Below are 22,080 nucleotides of genomic sequence, written 5' to 3'. Positions count from 1 at the left end.
CAGCTGGCTGACAGGGTATGTCTGTAGTCAGAGCAAACAAAAGCAGCTGATGAGAACTCCCTTTTAAAGGGCAGATAGGAGTGTCACCTGCCCATCAAGCTAGGGTGGTGGGAGCAGTATCAAGTATAAAAATCTGCAGGTATTCATTGTTCAGTGTGACCGATGCTAGAAAAGCTGGCCGGTGTCTAGAGAGCTGATCTCTGTTTATTTAGTGTTTAAGGTCACAAGAAACTGTATGGAATTTTTAAGTTTGTCAAATACTTTACCATCCTGACATTAAAACAAGGTAAAATGCAAGAAGTTGTTCGCGTGTGTTTCACCAGAAGTGGGCTCTTGCCACAGTGTATAACAGATCATATTTAACTTTTAAATAAAGAATTAACAATACCAGGTTTATTTTGATGTTTCACTTCACTAGTTGCTGCCCTTCTCATTGTGACTTTGCTCCTGCTAAAAGTTTTTTACATGCCCTCCATTCCTGGCACTACCCTTTGGCTTGCACTGTTAGTCAAAACATCAGCAAACAGGCGTTGTCCCATATTATTGTATTCAGGTGACACATTCCATTAATTGTACCCGTCTTCCTATGACACTAAGTAAGATAACAGCTTAACTGGAAAGCAGAAAAAAGAAAAGATAATTATACAGTACAAAAGTATGTTCTACTTAGAATTTGTCATACTAATTAATGCAACATGCATTAAATTTACCCTAGTGAATACCCCTCAACCCCCAAATCAGTGTAAGAGAAACACCCTCTATAATTATATATTAAAAGTTTAATTTGTGCAATGTTGCTATCTTCTGCCACTTCTCTGTTTCATGCTTGTGTTATTTTCTGAATTGATTGTAGTAATTACATCTTGGCAAGAGTGCTGCCTGAGCTTCAGCAGATATCACTTTGTTCTTTGCGTATCTGCCAAGACTGATTACTGGCAATAAACGCATTGAATACATTTTCTTATTACACTGTCAAATTGCTGGGGAGGTTTTTGTAGAGGGGATATTTCTTCCGTGTCCAATGTGTTCTTCTTTCCTCTAGTGAATTAATGGAACATTATTTTTGACATGCATTTATTACATGCAAGAATACTTTCAACAAACGTAAAGAAACACTTGTATTAAACAAAATTGAAAGTGGTAAGTAGTTTAGTCAGGAAAAGATTTCCAGATTTATGATTGAAAAGTAAATAATTCTCATTGAATCTATAACTAGGAAATGCATAGCTCCCCTCTCCAACTTCACCCTAAATTAGCCCTGCGCTCAGCCATTTCTCGTACAACTTCAAGCTCACATCACAATCATGAGAGCTGTAGGTAACATTCAAACAACTCTTGGGCAAAGAATCTCTAGTAAGTCAGAACAGCTCTTTGAATTGAGAAAATTATTTTGATGACATATACTGTTGACTGCCACTTCCAGTTACTGTGTGCTTTGAGGCAGGTTATAAACAGGTACTATGTTAATGTTTTCTATTGTTTTTATTATGCTAAAGTTCTGTCTCTTTATGTTCTAGGTGTAGCCGGAGAAATTCTTTGTCTGCAACCATGGTGACAGCTATAGTTTAGACTGCTTTGTCTCTATGTTACCTTGACATACGCATTCATGCTGACTTTTATTAAAGGTAAATAAGTGGATGTCCGATCAGGTTGTGGTTCAAAAGCACAAAAAGTTTTATTTTGAAAATAAAAGTAAGTTCAAAACTATCACCATTATACCATTTAACCAGTGCACAAGCATGACTAGTACCAGCATTGAGCTTCTATTCAAAATTTTCTCTTACCAACAACCTTATATAGAATCCCTGTTGACACAAATTCAGAAGCACCAACAACAGTATCATTTGGTCAAAAGGTAAAGCATGTATTTACTGGTGTAGACAAAAAATACTTTGTCAATGATTAACCTACAAAAATGTTAGTAGCATTGGAAGCTGAAAGTGTACAATTATCCCATTCGGAAGAGCTCTTGCAAAGTTCTCACTCTGAAAATAATTGGTGCTAATCTTTTTTCCGATTACCATCATTCTGACATCATTAATGCCTGAAGTAAAAAAAAACGAAAGAATGAGAAAGCGACTTGAAAATAATTAGACTTTTGTTTTTTTTGCAGGCATTAGCGATGTCGGATTTATCATCATCGCTCAAACGTACCCAACCCAAAATAACAATGATGTTAAGGGGGCAGAGCTAGACGAGACAGATAACGCCTACTTACATTTGGATACAAATAAAGATACAGAAGTTGAAAGTTGGGCTGGTATTGATAAATATTGATCAGGTCATTTGCAATTTTGCCACCAGTCATTATCCCCAAGGCTGACATCATCACAGTACACAGTGCTTCAGGTGTGCAAAGCATTTTATGCTTGAACAAAAAAAATGTTATTTGCATATATTGCTGGATTCTAAATTTGATTGTAGAGGTTAGCTAGCAATTTTCAAAATCAGTACACTGAAGTGATCAAATGAATATTTAGTTACCTTACACATTCCTATAGGTGTCCATCTTGCTGGTGGATGGCAACATTTGTTCTCACTTTCAGCAATCCTAGACAGCTCAGAACATGTTACTTACACGTAAGGTTATGAATAAATTATCATTACATGAGCTGAACATTTAGATCCCCAATGGATTGAACAGTACTTTTAAAAAGCTAGTACTGCCTGCTTCCTGTTACTCTCCAGCCCTGTGTTTTTGGTGTTGGAGGTGATGGTAACTGTGGGGGAGGAACAGGTATCTGTAGATGAGGGTCCATGTTCACCACAAAGAGATTGGCACCTAATTATAGACTCTTGGGGCTAGATTTACTAAACTGCGGGTTTGAAAAAGTGGGGATGTTGCCTATTGCAACCAATCAGATTCTAGCTGTCATTTATTTAGTACCTTCTACAAAATGACAGCTAGAATCTGATTGGTTGCTATAGGCAACATCTCCACTTTTTCAAACTCGCAGCTTAGTAAATCTAGCCCTTGGAAAGAAAGGAGCTCACCTTTCTGCAAAGTGTGGCAGGAGAGGTGCTGACTCTGCTACTTGAGCCAGGAGTACCTTCTAATGAGGCAGAAATATCACAGTAGGACCCTCTGCTATGCGTTGACAACACATCAGGGGGGCATTAGTCCTCAGTTGGCTTCCTGATCTGCCCCATTGCACTATGGCATTGCAGATAAGTGACACATTAAAATCACATCCTGTCCAGCCATGTGGTGGTTTGAAGAATGACCAGAAGAAGGAGGTGCATCCCAGCTAGCCTTGTCTATGATGGGAGATCTAGTTACCATGTTCTAATTCAGAATTCTAATACACCTAGAATATCAGAAATAGAGGAAATAGATTCCTGTAGTTGTTTTACTGCATTTGGTACCAAAAATGAATCAAGAGTTTGCGTCTGATGAGAAAAGTTAAGGTTGTTGAAGCAACGGCAGGACAAGGTTTTCTGACACCAAAAATGTATGTCATCCTTAGAGCAATCACATAGTAGCTGCATGGCAATGCTGTGGTGCTCACATTTTGTCTTGATGGACAAACACAACTGACGGTGGCAGGGGAGGGCTGGCAAATTTTAGCCTGGGGGACAAGACTGGACTCAGCAGCCTATTACGAACATTTTGAAGGAAAAAAATGCAGGTGGCCCAGTGACCCAGCCCAAAGTAGCCCACCAGGTGACCGGTCCGTGGGGGCAGATGTCCCCCCCTGCCCCCCAGCCCAGCCCCTGCCCCTGGATGGTGGACAGTTACAGTTATTTTACTGATACAGTGATGAAGATTATAAAATCAGATTGCATTGAATGCTGCATTTTGTCCCCAAGCCTTGTTGTGCCTTAGACAGCTAGCTCTTCTGCCTACCTCTTGTCCAAGCTCTGCACCGAAGTATGTATTTTTTTTAAAAAAGTCACACACCTTGTAACTTTATTTTGAAAGATAAAATATTTTTAAGGGTTATTATCCAAGCCTGACTGGGAATATTTCCATACATGCACACAGTAATGATATTTATTAAAACTACAGCACACAGACTGCTCTAAATTCCGTTACTAGATCCTCATCTTAATTTGCTGCCAGGCTTCATCATCAGCATAATTATTTTCACAATAATTTCTTCTTTGGAATAAAACTAACCTAGAGGTCAGTGGCTATAATTACTGCAGATGAGAATCTAGCCAAAACACCATTATCTAAATCTGAATCCAAACCTGAAGTGATTAGCAGAATCAGCCTGAATTCAGGGAGTATTTCATGTCAGCTCATCTGCCAACGACTGCTGGGATACAGAGATCCTGACTGGAAATTAGAGGAAAAGGTAAAGAACAAACATTGCATGTGCAGCTGCCTTCTTGTATCACGGTACAAAAGTAAAGGGAAGAAAACTACAATGCAAAATTAATAAAATTTACAGTTGTAAAAAACAGGAAGGGATAATAAAAAGGTTTAGCATGAAATCCACAAATGTCTATCCAGCATTATACTAACTTCATCATAAGTAAATTTCCTGACAAAGAGGTTATGACTTAATGTTCGCAAGAACAATTGTTACTTTGTTGTAAATTTGAAATGTAAAAGTTTGTTTTTTTATATGTGAAATTAAGCTTGAGGTGCTCTGGTTTCCTTCCACAATCAAAAACCTTACTGGCAGGTTGTCTGCTGGCTAAAAATGGACCATGGGAAAGTAGACTGTAAGCTCCAAGGGTCAGGAACTGTTGTGAAGGACAAATATTCTCTGTACAATGCTGCGTAATTGGCGGCACTATGTAAATAAACATTAATACTAAATATTATCATGGGGGATTGTCTCCTGTTACAAATCAAGTTTATCGTGTATGAATGCTACATTATGAAATGTTAGCTCCTAGGTCAGTAATGTTATGTAACTCATAATATGAAGTATTTCCCTTGTCTTTTCCCCCATAATTACATCAACTACAGCAGAGAATTCCAAACTTGTACAGAGCCTCCATACAACAGACCAGTTTATGTGGCTCTCTCTGGAGTTCCACAAGGATATCCTGTGTATCTTCTACAACATAGCACAAAGCCCAGGAGAGCTGGTATTTCATATGCATCAAATTGTTTCTCCGCCAGCTTGGAGCAGGAAGATCACACAATCAGTGCAGGAATTGAGCCAGCTCTGTAAATGGGATGGGGGGGGGGGTAAATGGGGAGGGGGGGGGGTGCACAGTTGAAAGCTTGGGTGGCTTCAAGAGATTCTAGGACTACCTGTTGCCCATCACTGGTCTAGAGGCTTTAATTATGTAAATTGGTTGGCCAAACAAATCACATGAATGCCAATATGGGCAGGACTTCCAGCAGGCAATGGATTTCCAGTAATATTGCTTAGAATAACTTAAGCTGGGTACACACTACAGGATTGTAAGCTAATTGTGGTGCCAATCACACAGTAAAGAACCGTTAGGCCCAATATCGCATTAGTGTGTGCGCTCCCTCAATCATATTTTATCGTACCAAAGCACATTGTATTGTTTGACTTGATTTTATAAACCGACTATAAATCACTATCAACAATGGAACAATGTCAGGCAAATGTTGAAGTGTGTATGTACTCACAAGAAGCAGTGTAGGCAGATCTCTATGGAGTGTGCAGAGTCACCATCTTTTTAGCAACCGGTTATGACAGATGAGGAGCATAGGTCTGAAGGTAAGTCGTGTAAGTGTGTACACATGAATCTGCATCCCCAACGGGAGTTTCAATTGTTACAGAAATCGCATCTGCTGTAATTTTCTGTTGTGTGCACCCAGCTTTAGTTCTCAGTGAAATGTCACACAAAACACATAGTGAGGTAGAACAGGCCAATTGCCCACAGACCCTGTGTCACTAGATCTCCCATACAGGCCGGGCGCTCCCATTAGGCAAGGTTAGGCAATTGTCTAGGGCACCGGGCTCTGCAGGGCGCCTCAAAATTAGAAAAAAAATGACTATGGTCGTTTAAAACTGTGCGTTCCGAGAAACCCACGGGGAGGGGAGAGGGGAAGGGGCTATGAATCTTACCTGCATTAAGCTGCTCCTCTCTGCTCTGTCTCCTCCCCTCCGCTCACTGACTGTCGGGCGTGACATCATCATCACGGCCCGACAGTGTCTGTAAGTGGAGGGGAGAAGACAGAGCAGAGAGGAGCAGCTTAATGCAGGTAAGATAAGGAAAGACGTGGGGAGGGGAGGGAAGCGCCAATTTGGACAGGGTGCCCATGGCGGGGGGCGCCGATTTTTAAAGTGGGGGGGGGGGGGGCGGCGCCGATTTTCACAGTGTGCCTAGGGCGCCAAGGACCCTAGCACCAGCGTTGCTCCCATATGCCTGTATATTCTCCCCTGTGACTATATAACCTGTATTCAGCACAGCACATAACCTCACATGTCACCATACAGCCAATATGCTCAAATCACTTCCACCAGTCTGAGGCTTCTGCTCTGCTAATTCCAGGAAATGTGAATGTGTAAATAAGGGACTAAATGGCCACAGCTCTGCAGAATGTCCTGTGCATATTGGGATAACTAGTGCTATACTGAACTATATATATATATCTATATTTGAACTACACTACTCTTATCCTGAAGTATATATCTTTTATTAGCTATATTGCTGTACTGATCTAACTGCTATAATACCAGTATACTGAACTATCCTGAATTATATATACTGTACTGCTATACTTCACTTTTACTAATAGATATCTATTATACTAATTTCTGGAAGACCACAGAGGGTAAGGAATAAAGATATATGTAGTGAAAATGTATAGAGTAAGTATAAGATAAAGGAAAGTATCAGAGTTAGTGTAATAAAGCAACGGTGGTGAAAATAGGATTAATTACAATATATATTCTGAGCAAAGGTTTAGCTTTGGTATTATTATCCTGTATTACTTATATGGAAGGATATTATAATACATACTTTATATATATATAAAGACTTGCCTTTAAAAGCTGTGTGCAGGTAAGCCTTAAGCCCAGATAAAATAGCATAGCATTTGATCATGTTAGGACTGACCAGAATGGGAAGACTTTGGCGTAAGTTGGTCAGCTTAACATATATTGCAATATGTGGAACTAAAATTCCCTGTTTTTAATATAGAACAGTACTTGGTACAGCATTAATTATGTGTTTGGAGAGTGCAGAGTATCCCTGTTTTCTTGTCTATACAATGTGGGCAAGTTTTTGTTTATACAATGTAAGTCTCATGACTCTTGCACCCCATTCTTTACATTAATTAATTCCAACTTGTGTCAGGTGAGTCCCAGGTCTCTCATGGCTTCTAGTGCTAAGGAAAGACTTGCCTTTAAAAGCTGTGTGCAGGTAAGCCTTAAGCCCAGATAAATAGCATAGCATTTGATCATGTTAGGACTGACCAGAATGGGAAGACTTTGGCGTGAGTTGGTCAGCTTAACATATATTGCAATATGTGGAACTAACATTCCCTGTTTTTAATATAGAACAGTACTTGATATAGCATTAATTATGTGTTTGGAGAGTGCAGAGTATCCCTGTTTTCTTGTCTATACAATGTGGGCAACCCCCTCTTGCACCCCAGTCTGTACATGGTGAGTGCAGAAGACCTATGTCTGTTTTTGTATATACAATGTAAGTCCCATGACTCTTGTACCCCATTCTTTACATTAATTAATTCCAACTTGTGTCAGGTGAGTCCCAGGTCTCCCATAGCTGCTAGTGCTAGGGAAAGACTTGCCTTTAAAAGCTGTGTGCAGGTAAGCCTTAAGCCCAGATAAAATAGCATAGCATTTGATCATGTTAGGACTGACCAGAATGGGAAGACTTTGGCGTGAGTTGGTCAGCTTAACATATATTGCAATATGTGGAACTAACATTCCCTGTTTTTAATATAGAACAGTACTTGATATAGCATTAATTATGTGTTTGGAGAGTGCAGAGTATCCCTGTTTTCTTATATATATATATATATATATATATATATATATGCGTGTGTGTATAAACTGTAAGTGCAAGCCTTTCTGTGTGTATATGTACATTTGAGCATACATATGTTTAACAGTATTGTACTTTAATTTATATATATGTTGTGTATTGATTATTTATTACAGGTATATGTACTGTATTTCCCCACGCACTGGGTGCGTCTTATAAAGTGCTAGCGGGGGGAGGCAGCGGTACAGTTGCAGTAGGGGGGTGATTTCAAGGGCTTACTGCCGGCAGCTGCAATGAACCTGCACATAGTGTGCAGCCGCCGGTAGCAGGCCCCTGCAATCTCAGCCTACTCAGCACACTTTTTGACAGCTAAGGCTGCCGGCAATTAAGGTGCATCTTATACATGGGGAAATAGGTTATATTCTATGAAACATCACAGTGATACAGTAGGTATTGGATGAGTAATTCTGTAAGGCTTTAGTGTTATTTAGCGTGGTCAAAGGACTGAATGAGGTGACGTTATTTAAGGAAAAGTGTATAAAAGTGAGAGTGGATAACAAGCGTACCTAGGAACAGAATACGGAGATAGCGTGCGCAATTAAGGCATAATCACTGTGTTTTAACTTAAACTATTGCTCTGCAGAAAATTCGGCCACTCTGGGGTCCCAAAGGTCTGCGGGGGTCCTGGCAACGCCCATCCACACCCCGATATTCTCGCTCTGCTCACAAGAGCAGGAGCCATGGGAGGGCGGACCAAAATTTCCCTGCCCCTCCCACTTCTTATGACACAGTGTAAAATGGTTGATTAGTTTTAAAAACAAATCTACCAATTTTGCATATCTGTGTTCTCAATACAAATAAAAATACTTTTATCAGGCAATATGATTCCAATGTAAGAATAACCTGCTCATACACAAAGCCATACACAGAAAAAAAAATACTGCAAATATTGTTTCCTGGCTGCATAATAAAAATCTCCATGAAATTTATTTAAGAAGCTGACATGAGAATTCTATCTAAAGAATTGTTCTTAATTAGATCTGCCTGGGAATGGTTATGAGGAGTGAAGCTTTTTTGTTCTCTAAGATCCTTGGTTGGTTTCTGTCAGACAGTGTGGGGTTGCTAGGCAATAGCTGAGAAGGTTCATATATTCCTAATGCTAAGTGCTGGTTCGCGTGGTTATATATATTTTTTTTATAAGATCTCTTCCTGTAATTATTTGAACTGTGTTTTTTATTTATGCAAATATTACTTCCCAGGTTGTGTTTAAGAAAGGACATTACTATCTAATGTAAAACAGCAGCTATTCAAACGTTATTTTCACAAAGACAAACAATTCACTCCTACATTTTATTTATTCCTGAATGAGGCAATGGGAGTTTGGAGCAGTTTATTTATGTTTTTGTGGCATTGTATGTTCATGGCTGCAATAATTGGGTCTGTGCTTGAGAAAATGATAATATAGTGGTAATGAAAGGAATGAAGCTGTAAGTGCTCATTATACAAATAAGACATAAATCCAGTTACAGTTACAGTCAAGAACTGTATAACAGTTAATATAATATAATAATTATGACCACGAACTATGAAGATATGCAATACATTTCTATCTGTTCAAGTGCACTTAATTGCATACTTCTCTATTTCCAGGAATGTCCAGAAGACTCCCGACTTTAGAGAAGTGTGCGGAGTAAGGACTTGGTGACGTGAATCATGTCATTGCACCACGGGGGCGGGGCTGTGATGATGCAAATTGCATCATCTCTCTAGCCGCATTTGCCCATTTGGAGGTCCAAAAAGTAAGCAAGTATGCCTAATTATCTTCTGTATAACAAAGAGCGCACCCCAACCTAGCTCTTCAAGACTTGGGCCAGGTTTGAGGGTATGGCTGGAAATCGCTATAGGGGAAATGGTCAATACAAAGTCCAATGTACTTTCCCTGTCTAACAGTACGGGGACATTGGGACTGTCTTCAATATACATTTTACTTTTGTGTGTTTGAATATTTTTATTACATTGGTCACAATGCATCTAGGAATGAGCTTTCCTATATAAAGTGCGATAAGAAAATGAAAAAAGCACCCCATTGAAAGTACTAGCCGCCGACTGGTTTCCACCTTCTGCAAGGACATGTGAAAATTAAGTACTTAACAGGGGAGAAAACTACAGACATGGAACACATCTGTAGCAATTTCTTCTCCACGTCTTGAATCTATTTAAATAATCTCATCCCACAGAATTAAATCTTGTTTTTGCATGTGGGTGTATAACCAAGTGCAGCACAAATGCTGTTTGGTAAATTCATGTACCTATTTGGGCGAGAAAGTACCGTTTGTACTGGAAAGAGCATGGAATTGTGGGCCAAGATGGTCAGGGGCGCACGCAGGGGGGGGTTTCTGGGTCTCCAGAAACCCCTCCCCTCCGTTAAAGAAGTGCCCCTACATATTGGCACTGTACTATATAGCAGCCGCGGTGCTGTCAAAGAAGCGTTCGCAGCGGTGATGTATTGTATACAGCACCGCCGCGGATGCTTCTTTGACAGCGCCGCAGCTGCTGTGTAGTACAGTGCTGCCTAAAGGGAGCGGGCATGTGCGGCAGCTCTCTCGCTTTTTTTTTTTCTGCGGAGAGGAAACCCCCCCTTAAAAATCCTCCATGCGCCCCTGATGGTAGCGTATGAATATGTGCAAAACCATATCTCCCAACTTTTCACACATTGAAATAGGGATCTGCTGTGTACTGGTCATATCTCCTAACATATCATCCGTCAGGGCGATGAGACACACCCCTGAAGGCTAGACTGTTCTGCTTAAATTGGGACAGTTTGCAAGTATGTTTATCTTCTAAAAAGCCAGGCTGGACAGACCATTTTGTACTTTCAGGAAATAACCCTTAATGCAATAAAAATGTTATACACTAAAATCACATTAGACAAAAAATATATTCTATGTTTTAAAAATAAATTTATATTTATATATTTTGCTGTTTTCCGAGGCCATTGGGGTCATTTACAAACAGAGACACAGAGTAACTTTCCCGTAGGGAAACCCAAAAGTATGCGTTTACGGTTCGGGTAGGATCTGGGCAGACTTTGGGTGGATCAGTGGTGGGTGAAAGGTTTTTATGCTCGTTTAAGAAGGGGGGCATTTCGACAGAGCTCGCCCATGAGCCCTTAGTGAGGAGCAATGGTAATACATTTTGTATTGCTACGATATGCAGCGATACAAAGTGATAGTTACTGCTGTCCACTAGCCACCAAAGGTAAACAGACCCCCTACATTCTCATCTGACAAAGGCAATCACAATGCCCTATTTCTTTCATGACTTATACCAAACAAGCAGTATTATATAAGAAAGTCAGAAAACAAAATAAATAAGGTATAAAACCTAACATGACAGTACTGTTGGATACAAAATGGATATCTAGCACCAAATGATACTTATCCAAAGTGAAGAACCCTTTTGGTCCTTGGTAAATATATACTGATTAGCCATAACACTGAAACCACTGACAAGGGAAGTGAATATTGTTGATTATTTCATTACAATGGCATCTGTCAAGGGGTGGGATATATTAGGCAGCAAGTTAACAGTCAGTTCCTAAAGTTGATGTGTTGAAAGCAGGTAATATGGGCAAGCGTAAGGATCTAAACGACTTTGACAAGGGTCGAATTGTGATGGCTAGAAGACTGTGTCAGAGCATCTCCAAAATGGCAGATCTTGTGGTGTGTTCCCGGTATGCAGTGGTTAGTACCTATTAAAAGTGGTCCAAAGAAGGACAACCAACGGGTATTGGGTGCCCAAGGCTCACTGATGTGCCTGGGGAGTGAAGGCTCAAGCCCATCTGGTCCAATCCCACAGAAGAGCTACTGTAGCACAAATTGCTGAAAAAGTTAATGCTGTCTCTTGCAGAAAGGTGTCAGAACACACAGTGCATCGCAGTGTATGGGGCTGCGTAGCCGCAAACCAGTCAGAGTGCCCATATGCTGACCCCTGTCCACCATCAAAAGTGCCTACAATGAGCATGTAAGCTCCAGAACTGAAGCAATGGAAGAAAGTGGCCTGGTCTGATGAATCATATTTTCTTATATATCATGTGGACAACCAAGTGTGTGTACATTGTTTACCTGGGGAAGAGATGGCACCAGGATGCACTATGGGAAGAAGGATAGCCGCGAAGGCAGTGTGATGCTCTGATCAATGTTCTGTTGTGACCTGGAATTCATGTGGATGTTACTTTGACACGTACCTACTACCTAATCATTGTTACAGACAAAGTATATTTCTTCATGGCAATGGTATTCCCTGATAGCAGTGGCCTCTTTCAGCAGGATAATGCATCCTACCAGACTGCAATAGTTATTCAGGAATAGTATGAAGAACATGACAAAGAGTTCAAAGTGTTGCCTTGGCCTCCAAATTCCCCAGATCTCAATCCGATCAAGCACTATGGGATGTGCTGGAAAAACAAGTCCGAGCCATGGAGGCCCCACCTCACAGCTTATAGGACTTTAAGTATCTTCTGCTAACATCTTGGTGCCAGATTCCACAGGACACCTTCAGAGGTCTTATGGAGTCCGTGCCTCGATATGTCAGTGCTGTTTTGGCAGCACAAGGGTGGTTTTTAATGTTGTGGTTTATCAGTGCAGATAAAGTCTTTTTCATAGTCTTTTATAGAGAATGTAACAGTTGCTGCTAGGGATCCCAAAAATATTCCCAAAGAGTCTCCTGGTGAAATTTTATATTGACTTGAAGGAATCCAGTGCAAATTAAACAAAAAAAATAGGAAAAATACACCAGACAACCTTAAACGTGTGATAAAGTATATGACTCACCCACGAAGTGCTTGTGAAAAAGTATCATTTATAAGATATCACAGGAATACAAATAACTTCTCCTGTGTTTGTCCTTCAATCCAATCTAGCTCTTTTGCAGGGGAATAATCTACTATATAAATGCCTAGTGGCGTGTGTGTGAAAAAAAAAACCAAGCTGCAGAGCCACCTGCTGGGCAGAGTTATACACTGACCTATATATTTCTTGAAGGAGAAGTGACAGTTGGGAGTGGTTGGTGGTTGCCGGGGGTGACAGTGGGGAGTTTTTAACACCTTAAGTAGCTTGATGAAGGATGTGGCGATGAAGATGAAGGATGAGGTGATGGAGAAAAATGATGAGGTGGTGACATGTGGACAAAACCACGTTAAAAAAGGGCGCTTGCGTCGGGAAGAAACGCTCTTCCCCTGAGGAGGCCTGGGCTAGGCCCAAATGCATGATAAGAACCTTTTTAACACCTTAAGTAGCTTGATTTGACTAGAATGCATGAGTATCATGCACGGGTTAACTTGTCTCATATATAAAGTTATGTGAGGAATCCAAATGCTCATCAAGGATTTCTTATATATGATCCATGCTCGATAAACAAAGCACAAAGATAGTATACACTGTTGTAGTAATTGTGATTAATGGGAGATTATGAAACCTCACTCACATTTAAACAGTGAAGAGTCACATCACATCAAATCATATGAAATCTGAGCCATCAAAAACACAATTTAAAAGGCGATTTTTATGATTAGTGTGCTTTAGCCAGCAGCGTATGAAAAGATTTCCTGCAATGCTTAACAGTCACTTTCTACGCGTTTCATGAGACTTCATATCTGTCAGTCAAATAGCACTATTCAAAGTAGAAACTCAAAATACTCAGATACACTGGGAAATGATAAGCTGCACCATTCCCACTTATTTATTTTTCTTTTGTTCTCTGGCTTTTTGGATCACAATCTTCTATCAAACAAAACTAATGAAACACAAACAAACGTTACTTATTCAGAGAGGAACCCAAAGCAACCTGAACCCTTAATTCCCTCTGTTTCCTTGAACTTTTATAGTTCAGTATTTACATTTTTTACTTATTTTATTAAAGCCTCCAGTTACTTTGTAAAAATAATAATATTCGTTTACTGCGCCACTTGAAAGAAAACTGCTTATATTGTGAAAAACTTTTAGGGATTTATATGCAAAGCTTTCTTGGAAATATCTTTACAAGGAATGCATATTATGCTAATACATATATACGGTATAAAAAAAGACTAGCGGCAGTTCTTAGAATGATAACTCAAATTTTACTTCCGAGTATAGTAATAGTAACAGTATAAGTTTATTTTAGCCTTCTTGTTGATTATAATAACTTTGGGGGCTGATAAAGTCGCCTGTTTTTATTTTACAAATAACTAGAAGAAAGTTACAGAGAATATCTATTTCTTTATTGCATACAATGGTTGAGGTTGTTCTTGGATTGCAAAATGTTGTCTAACCAGGTTATTTTATGGAGCTCAAGGTGATATAAAAGAGATACTCTACCTGCAAATCAGGAAATGTCCTATTAAATAAACATTCTCCCTCTATAATCCACCCTGAATGCTGCGGCTGGACTAATCTACCTCTCCCATAATTCCACTAGTTCTCCATTCCCTACAGAATTCAGTTCAAGACTCTCTGCCTCACTTGCAAAGCCCTCACTAACGCTTCCCCTCCATACATCTCTCACCTCGTCGCTACATACTTCCCAGCTCGATCACTCTGCTCCAACTCTTACCCAATCATCTCTTCTCCTCTTATAGCCTCCTCCCAATTCAATCCCCAAGACTTCTCCCGTGCTGCTCCACATTTATGGGACTCCTTGCCTTGCCCTACAAGACTCTTCCCCAACTTAAAAGCTTCCTCAGAACTTAACCTGTAGCCTAACCTACCCCCTCCTAGATCCTTCTGTCCACTCTCTCTACTTCCTCCGTCCACCACATCCACTCATGTTCTATTTGCACCTACCATCTCTCATTAGTCCATCCCTGAAGAATGCAAGCTCTCCTGTACAAGGCCCTCTCTAACCCTTTGTCTCATATCTGTGCAGCTTGTACCACCATAATGTCATGTCTTAAGCTGAATCTTCTGCTGTTGTTCACTCACACACTTGTAGCTTGTACAGTTATACGGACTATCTGTAATGATTAGCTCATGATTATCCATGCATGTGTTTTTATGCTTAATTGTATTAATATATCTATTATGTTTATAATATCCATGCATGTCATATGTGTTAGATGTATGTCATCTTGATTTTCTGGTGCTACGGAATCTGTGGCACCCTCTAAATAATTAATGATGATGATGAATGAACACTCTCCAACCTCTTTGTCTCATTTACATTGTCTCTATGTTCTCCCTACAGGAGATAGTTTGTTCAGTCTTTAGGTAGCCCTCTCAGAATTGGTGCATGCTATATGTGCTTTCTCCTCTAGCTGTCACACTGACATGCTGGCACACAATGCTATCGAGCTTATGACAAGAGATGCTGGAAATTATTTCTAAGTGCTTCTCAAAAGGATTTGTCAAATCAGTTCTAAAGATGAAAAGTTGCGATAAGTTCTTGAGCCTTAGAATAAAAATGTGGGTGAACAAGTTCAAGTTTAATGGCTACATCAAGATACGATTTAAGCATCTTTTGCTATGGCTGCGTACTAGATATACCACTCACCATCATCTTGATGATTACTGGCAAGTAAAAAAAATATAAAAATAACTAATGAAAGAAGAGAAAAATGTACAGTTAATGTGTGCAAAGAACATAGGCAGAAGATATCTGTACATGTAAAGCGGTGTGTGGCTTTTATTTTTTACTATCACTCTAATATGTAGCACTACTGATCCCAGTGGCCCTAGCAGCCATGGGCATGCTGGTGCTTGTAGTTCTACAAGCACCAGCATGCCAGAGCAGCTAATGGCTGCAAGGATTTGCTTGGTCCAGTAGTGCCAAATTAAAGTGCAATCGGCACAGGACTAGAATACACAAAGTCGCTGCAATTTTCCCTGTTAAAGTGGAACCATATCAGCCTGGAGCTGGTTGGAGATTTTCTTTTTCTGTCACCAACCAAGGCTATGAGCACTGGGGCTTGGTTCAATTTTGGGAAGTTTTTTTCCCCTTTACTTATTTATCTCGCCAGCAATCGTCAAGTTGATGATGATCACCAGCCTATTTAGTATATAGCTGCTCTTGACTACGCATTCTTAAATAGCATTTTGTTTCAGTTGGGTATCTTAAGATGCATGCAACGTAAACCACACTGGTAAGAATGTCATTTATCAGCCCGTTCTCTACGTGTACATTCTGATACACTATTGCATTCAATTCTTAAAGAGTCCCTAAATATGTACTAGGCTTATCACACATATATACTTCAGATAGCTCTTCTCCATTACACTTGGAAACATCTAATACTTTAATTGCTTTCATGTGCCATTCTTTGTTTTGGCAGTGTTCTTCGTTCTGTGTCTGGCGCTATAAATATTTACTATATCTCGTCCTTCGTTTTTGGAAGCGAGAGAATGGAAAAGAGTGAAGCAGACAATAGCAGCATTGTCTGGCTGCAGCATCCTGGCTGTTCTGATTGTCCTTTTTCCATGTCTTGTTTATCATCCATTGGAATAACAACAATTTGTAGGTCAATCCTGTAGGAGTGCTCCCCGAGGAAAGAGTCATAAGAGATAGTGTGAAGTGTAGTGTGAACTATGCATTATATGACAATACTCATCTATAGCTAGGGGTCCTAAAGAGCAAAACAGCCAATCTGCAGCGCAAAATCCTGATTGATTGTACCATGTGATCTGTTCACTAGTGCGCCTATGCTTCCATCAAAAGTATAGGAGGTTTCAGAGAAAAGTGGAGGAGTTTGGGATCATTTCCACTGCAAAATAAATTGATATTAGCACCAGGTCTATGCTGATGGGCTTTGGTTCTCATCCTGTAATTGTAATAAGGCCCATCAATCCCATTTTTTTTAACTAAATTTAAATGATTTGTGAGAATTAACGCTTATATTGTATTTGTCTTTCATCATCATCATCATCATCATCATCATCATTTATTTATATAGCTCCACTAATTCCATATCACTGTACAGAGAACTCTCTCACATCAGTCCCTGCCCCATTGGAGCTTACAGTCTACATTTCCTAACACAGAGCAAGAGAGACAAAGGGCAATTTTAATAGCAGTCAATTAACCTACTAGTATGTTTTTTTTTGGAGTGTGTGAGAAAAGTCACACAAACATGGTTGGTTTTGAACTCAGCGCTGTGAGGCAGAAGTACTAACCACTAAGCCACCGTTCTGCCCACCCTTGGTCTTTGTGGGGAGGAAATGCTGAATTTGTTTAGTCAACTAATTGACTAAACAACTTCTCTCCATGGTTTAGACATACTTACAACTAGAGATCACTGACCCCTGTGTTTTGGTTTTGGTTTTGGCTTTGGATCTGGATTAGTGTTGTGTTTTGGTTTTGCCAAACCGCCCTTGTGTGTTTTGGTTTTGGTTTTGGTTTTGTTTGGTTTTCTTTTGCAATTTTGTTTAAAAATCAATGTTTTTGGGCATAAAATAACCGAATGTAGTGCTCCACCTGTTTCTTGGATAAGTAAGGTAATTCTAAAGCTAATAAATTATGAAGAAAACAGTTTAATCCCTGGTAGGCCGTCCTTAATTCTGCACCAAAACCTGATTGTCTTCCTCTCCATCCTAGCCTATTGGAAATGCAGCCATCATCTTTGGTTGTATATTACACCCTACACTTACAGTTAAATATCTAAAGAAATGGACAAAGACAGTTTGGTTTCTGTCTCTATAGCCCCCCCTCCCTCTTCTTGTAGTTGAATAGAAAAAAGCAGCCTACATAGACTGAACAATATAAAAAATAAACAGACAAAGGTAGTTTGGTGGCTGTCTATGACCCGCCTTTCCCCCTCGGCCTGCACTTGTAGTTGAATAGAAAAAAAGCAGCCTGCATAGACTGAACAATATAAAATAATAAATGGAGCAAGGTAGTTTAATGGCTGTCTATAACCCCCCCCCCCGCCCTCCACTTGTAGTTGAATAGAAAAAAGCAGCCTGCATGGACTGTAGAATTAGAATATACAAAGAAATGGGCAAAGGCAGTTTGGCATCTGTCTGCATCAGATCCCCTCTCCACTAGGAGTAAAATAGAAAACTATTCAGCCATTATATAGTCTAGAATATAAATATAAATTGAGAAATGCAATTTGGTATCTGTCTGCATCATAATCATCAACATCATCATTAGCGCCCTCTTCGCCTACACAAATCTCCCCCTCATCCTCTTCTAATTCCAAAGTGGCATCCTCAATTGGTGTATCACCGGCTACACTAGGGCTGTTCAGGCACACATCAGCAGAACTGCTGAAAGGACCCTTTTTATGGGTACACTAACAGAATGCTCACGATTAGACATACCACTGGTGGATGGACTCTCCACAGGGATTGGTGTCATTTCTGATTCAGAGCATACTGATTCAATGCCTTACTGTTTTCTTGCAGCTCGGCTTTGACGCGTAACAGTAGTTGTGCACCACTTTTAGACTCCAAATTACTTGGTCTTGCTTGGTCATGAGTGACTGTACAAGAAGAAGGCTTGGTAACATTTTTTGATCCCCCACAAGTAAAGAAAGGCGAAGGCCTCATTCTTTCTTTGCCACTGCGTGTGTAGAATAGCATGTTGGCAATTTTGTTTTTATCAGCAGTTAACTTTTCCTCAGTTACACTTCTTTTTCGCTTCAACACGGTAATTTTTTTTTGGGTGTGTGTTTTTTTTCCTGATTTAAAAAGACTATGTACTTTTACATCGCCTTTCCCAGATGATGTACTGGGAACACTACCATCAGGACTGGTGACAGAACCTGGTTGCTGATTCTGCTCATATGTGGACTGCTTTGAATCCATTTTAATGTGCCCAAAGCACTTGTTGTGGCAAAAATTGTATTAGATAGATACTGCTGACAAAGATGACTTTTTTTTGACAGCCAGAAAAATTAGTGTAAAACACTGGGGAATATTGGACACCCCAAATCACTTGTAGTGCAAACAAATTCTAGAAATACTGCTGACAAATATCACTTTTGACAGCCAGAAAAATTAGTCTAAAACATTGTGGAATATGGGAGACCCCAAAGCATTTGTTGTGCAAACAAATTGAAAAATAAGCCTCCTCTATCCTCCTGCCTTGCTGCTCTAACAATTGCAAATAGAATTTGATTTAATAATAGAATTGAATAGTTTTGAAATGAAATAATAATAGAAAGAATAAGGTGTACAATTATGTGCTAATACAGCCTCTGACCTAACCCTGCTCTCTCCCTCTGTCAAATGGCGATGGATTGCTGTGGAGGCTGGTATTTATGCTTTTCAAATCTCGCGAGAACCGAGCTCAGAAATATGAATACGTCACAATGACGTTTTGCCTCGATTTCGATTCCGAATGGGTGGGAGAGCACTGAGCCTCCTTGGCTCGGTACTCGGATAGGCCAAATTCGGATGGATTCCGATCTCGGGGAATCAAGCCCGCCCATCTCTACTTACAACCTTGCACAGCATAGCATACCTCTCAACATTTAGGATTTCTAAACAGGGACAAAACCACGCCTCCTCTGAAAGTGGTGTGCCAGGATGGTCCATTGAAATCAGGACTGTCTCACCAAAATCAAGATATTTGGGAGATATGGTATAGGTTGACAATATTAAACATGACAAAATGGATATATATATATATATATATATATATATATATATATATATATATATATATATCATCACTGGATACAGTATAATGAAGTAGGTTATCAGAAAGCAGCATAAAACATTTAGAAACCACAAGGCATATGACTAATAAAATAAAGAACTCACGCATCCATAAACGGTAAGGTATAAAATAAGCTGTGATAGATAACATGATATAATGGACATAGAATATAAAAATAAATATCATTTACACAAGAATGCTACATATTTCTACGCACTGCATGACAATACCTAAAACACAATGGTGAAGCAACTGTGACTAACTTGAATGAAATGAGATACTACACTGAGAAAAGTAAAGGACCATAAAGTACATTGCAAGTTACATGGAATACTGGCTGTAAATTTCCCTCCTTCCTACCAGAAACACAAATGACATATTTTTGGGGATTTTAAAGGCCTCACAGAGCAGCGGATATAACAGTGTTATATGTAGCAGAACGAATAAGTCCTACTGTGCACAGAGCAGTAGTGAGAGAAGCTTGATGACGATGAAAGAGTTAATGCTATATATACACACTGTAATCCCGCATTGCACGGTTACTTACCATATGTCTAAAGCTGATCAAAGGCTTTTGTTTTTCTTCTGTATATTTCCCTATCCTATGCAATCTAGTTTAGCGAATGAACTGTCATCTTCCCCATCTCTTGTATTAGATAGCAGGGAGCTGTCTCTGCACAAATCAGGTAGCTGAGAGTGCATAATCCAATATCGGGAATTTCCTGTGGATAAAAGTTACTGTGATGTAAGGAGGTGCTGACAGCAGACACGCTGTGCGCCCATATTGCTGTTGTGCCCACACTGGGCTTGACGATTGCTCTTTCACAGTTCAGATTGTCCATATTTACTAAAGATTGCACCATTAGAAACAGACTATTAGACACAGATCTGACCTATTCCTCATGTGAAGCCATAGTGTTTTCCATTTGATTTTCTACAAATGTTTGCAAAACTAATGAACAAAATGTAATTTGCATACGAAAATACACTTTTGATATTGTTAAGAGCTGCCATGCATATTGTTTAGGGAGTTGTACAATATCTATTAGAGCCGGGCCAACCTGTGGCTGTCCAGGTGTGGTGAAACTACAAGCACCAGCATTCTCTGCCAGTAGGTAGCTAGTCAATTACTGGCAGGGCATGATGGGATTTGTAGTTTCACAACATCTGGAGAGCCACGGGTTGGCCAGGCCTACATTAGATTCATCACATTTTCAGCAACCAATAGGAGCCAAACTGATATTTGCTTTTAATATCTAAGTTGCACTAGGTCATGAAAGCTAATTGCTGATTAGCTGCTATGGGTAACTGCACATTTGCATTCTAGTGCCTGACATATTATGTAGTATAAACAAATGTTTGCCTGTTGGCATAAAATGCATAACTCCCAACATTCCACATGTCATTCGGAACACTTTAAGTTTATGTCCCTGAACTACCGAGACCACATATCAATCTGTCCAACCACATCTCCACAAACTGACCTCTAGGCTGCACCACTATTCAACCAAAACAAATTGGACTCTCCTATGACAAACAGGACATTTGGTAGGTTTGGTACATTATGTAGGGGTGCACAGACATATTCCTGTATCACAAAAGCAAGTGCAGAACAAGATGTACATTTTTTTAAATGTACTTGGCCATTGCAGGTTAATGCTATAAAATTCCTAAAGTGGGTAAAATGCTAGGCAATGGAAAACTGATGGAGCGCTGCATCCAGGCCGGCTGTATATAGTACTAGCCATAGACCAAAGAAAGACTTAATGATTGGTGCGGCAAAGAAATACAGCAAGTTACATTTTTTTTGTAAAGCACGTATTGTTTGAAAAGACCGCCGACTCAGTGTTCGAATGATAGCTGAATCCGTGAACATTGACAAAGACACCGTATGGAAAATTTTCCGTGAGGATCTTAACATGACGAAAGTTTGTGCAAAGATGGTCCCAAGGGTTCTCACACCAGAGCAAAAAGAACATGGAATAGGCAACATCTCCACTTTTTCAAACCCGCAGTTTAGTAAATATACTCCTAAATATTTCCCCACCCCTTTGTGTAATATATTTGATCACTTTATTTGTTTGTTGACATCATGACAGCAGGATTTATGTTTGGTCAGCACGGTGGCTAAGTGGTTAGCATTTCTGCCTTACAGCACTGGGGTCACGAGTTCAATTCCTGACCATGGCCTTATCTGTGAGGAGTTTGTATGTTCTCCCCGTGTTTGCGTGGGTTTCCTCCGGGTGCTCCGGTTTCCTCCCACACTCCAAAAAAAACATACTGGTAGGCTAATTGGCTGCTAACAAATTGACCCTAGTCTTTGTCTGTGTGTGTATGTTAGGGAATTATAGATAACTTTTTATTAATGATACCTTCATACTTTTTGAATATGAGAAACAAAACCCAAAAGATCTATCAGTTCTGGGGGTAAATGTATCAAGCTGTGAGTTTTCAGCAGGTTTGAAAAGTGGAGATGTTGCCTATAGCAACCAATCAGATTCTAGTTATCATTTTGTAGAATTTTGTGGAACGTCTCTGTAGGAATCGCAACAA

The sequence above is a fragment of the Mixophyes fleayi genome, chromosome 5, assembly GCF_038048845.1.
Source record: "Mixophyes fleayi isolate aMixFle1 chromosome 5, aMixFle1.hap1, whole genome shotgun sequence".
NCBI lineage: Eukaryota > Metazoa > Chordata > Amphibia > Anura > Limnodynastidae > Mixophyes > Mixophyes fleayi.
Note: the sequence above shows the minus strand (reverse complement) of the source record.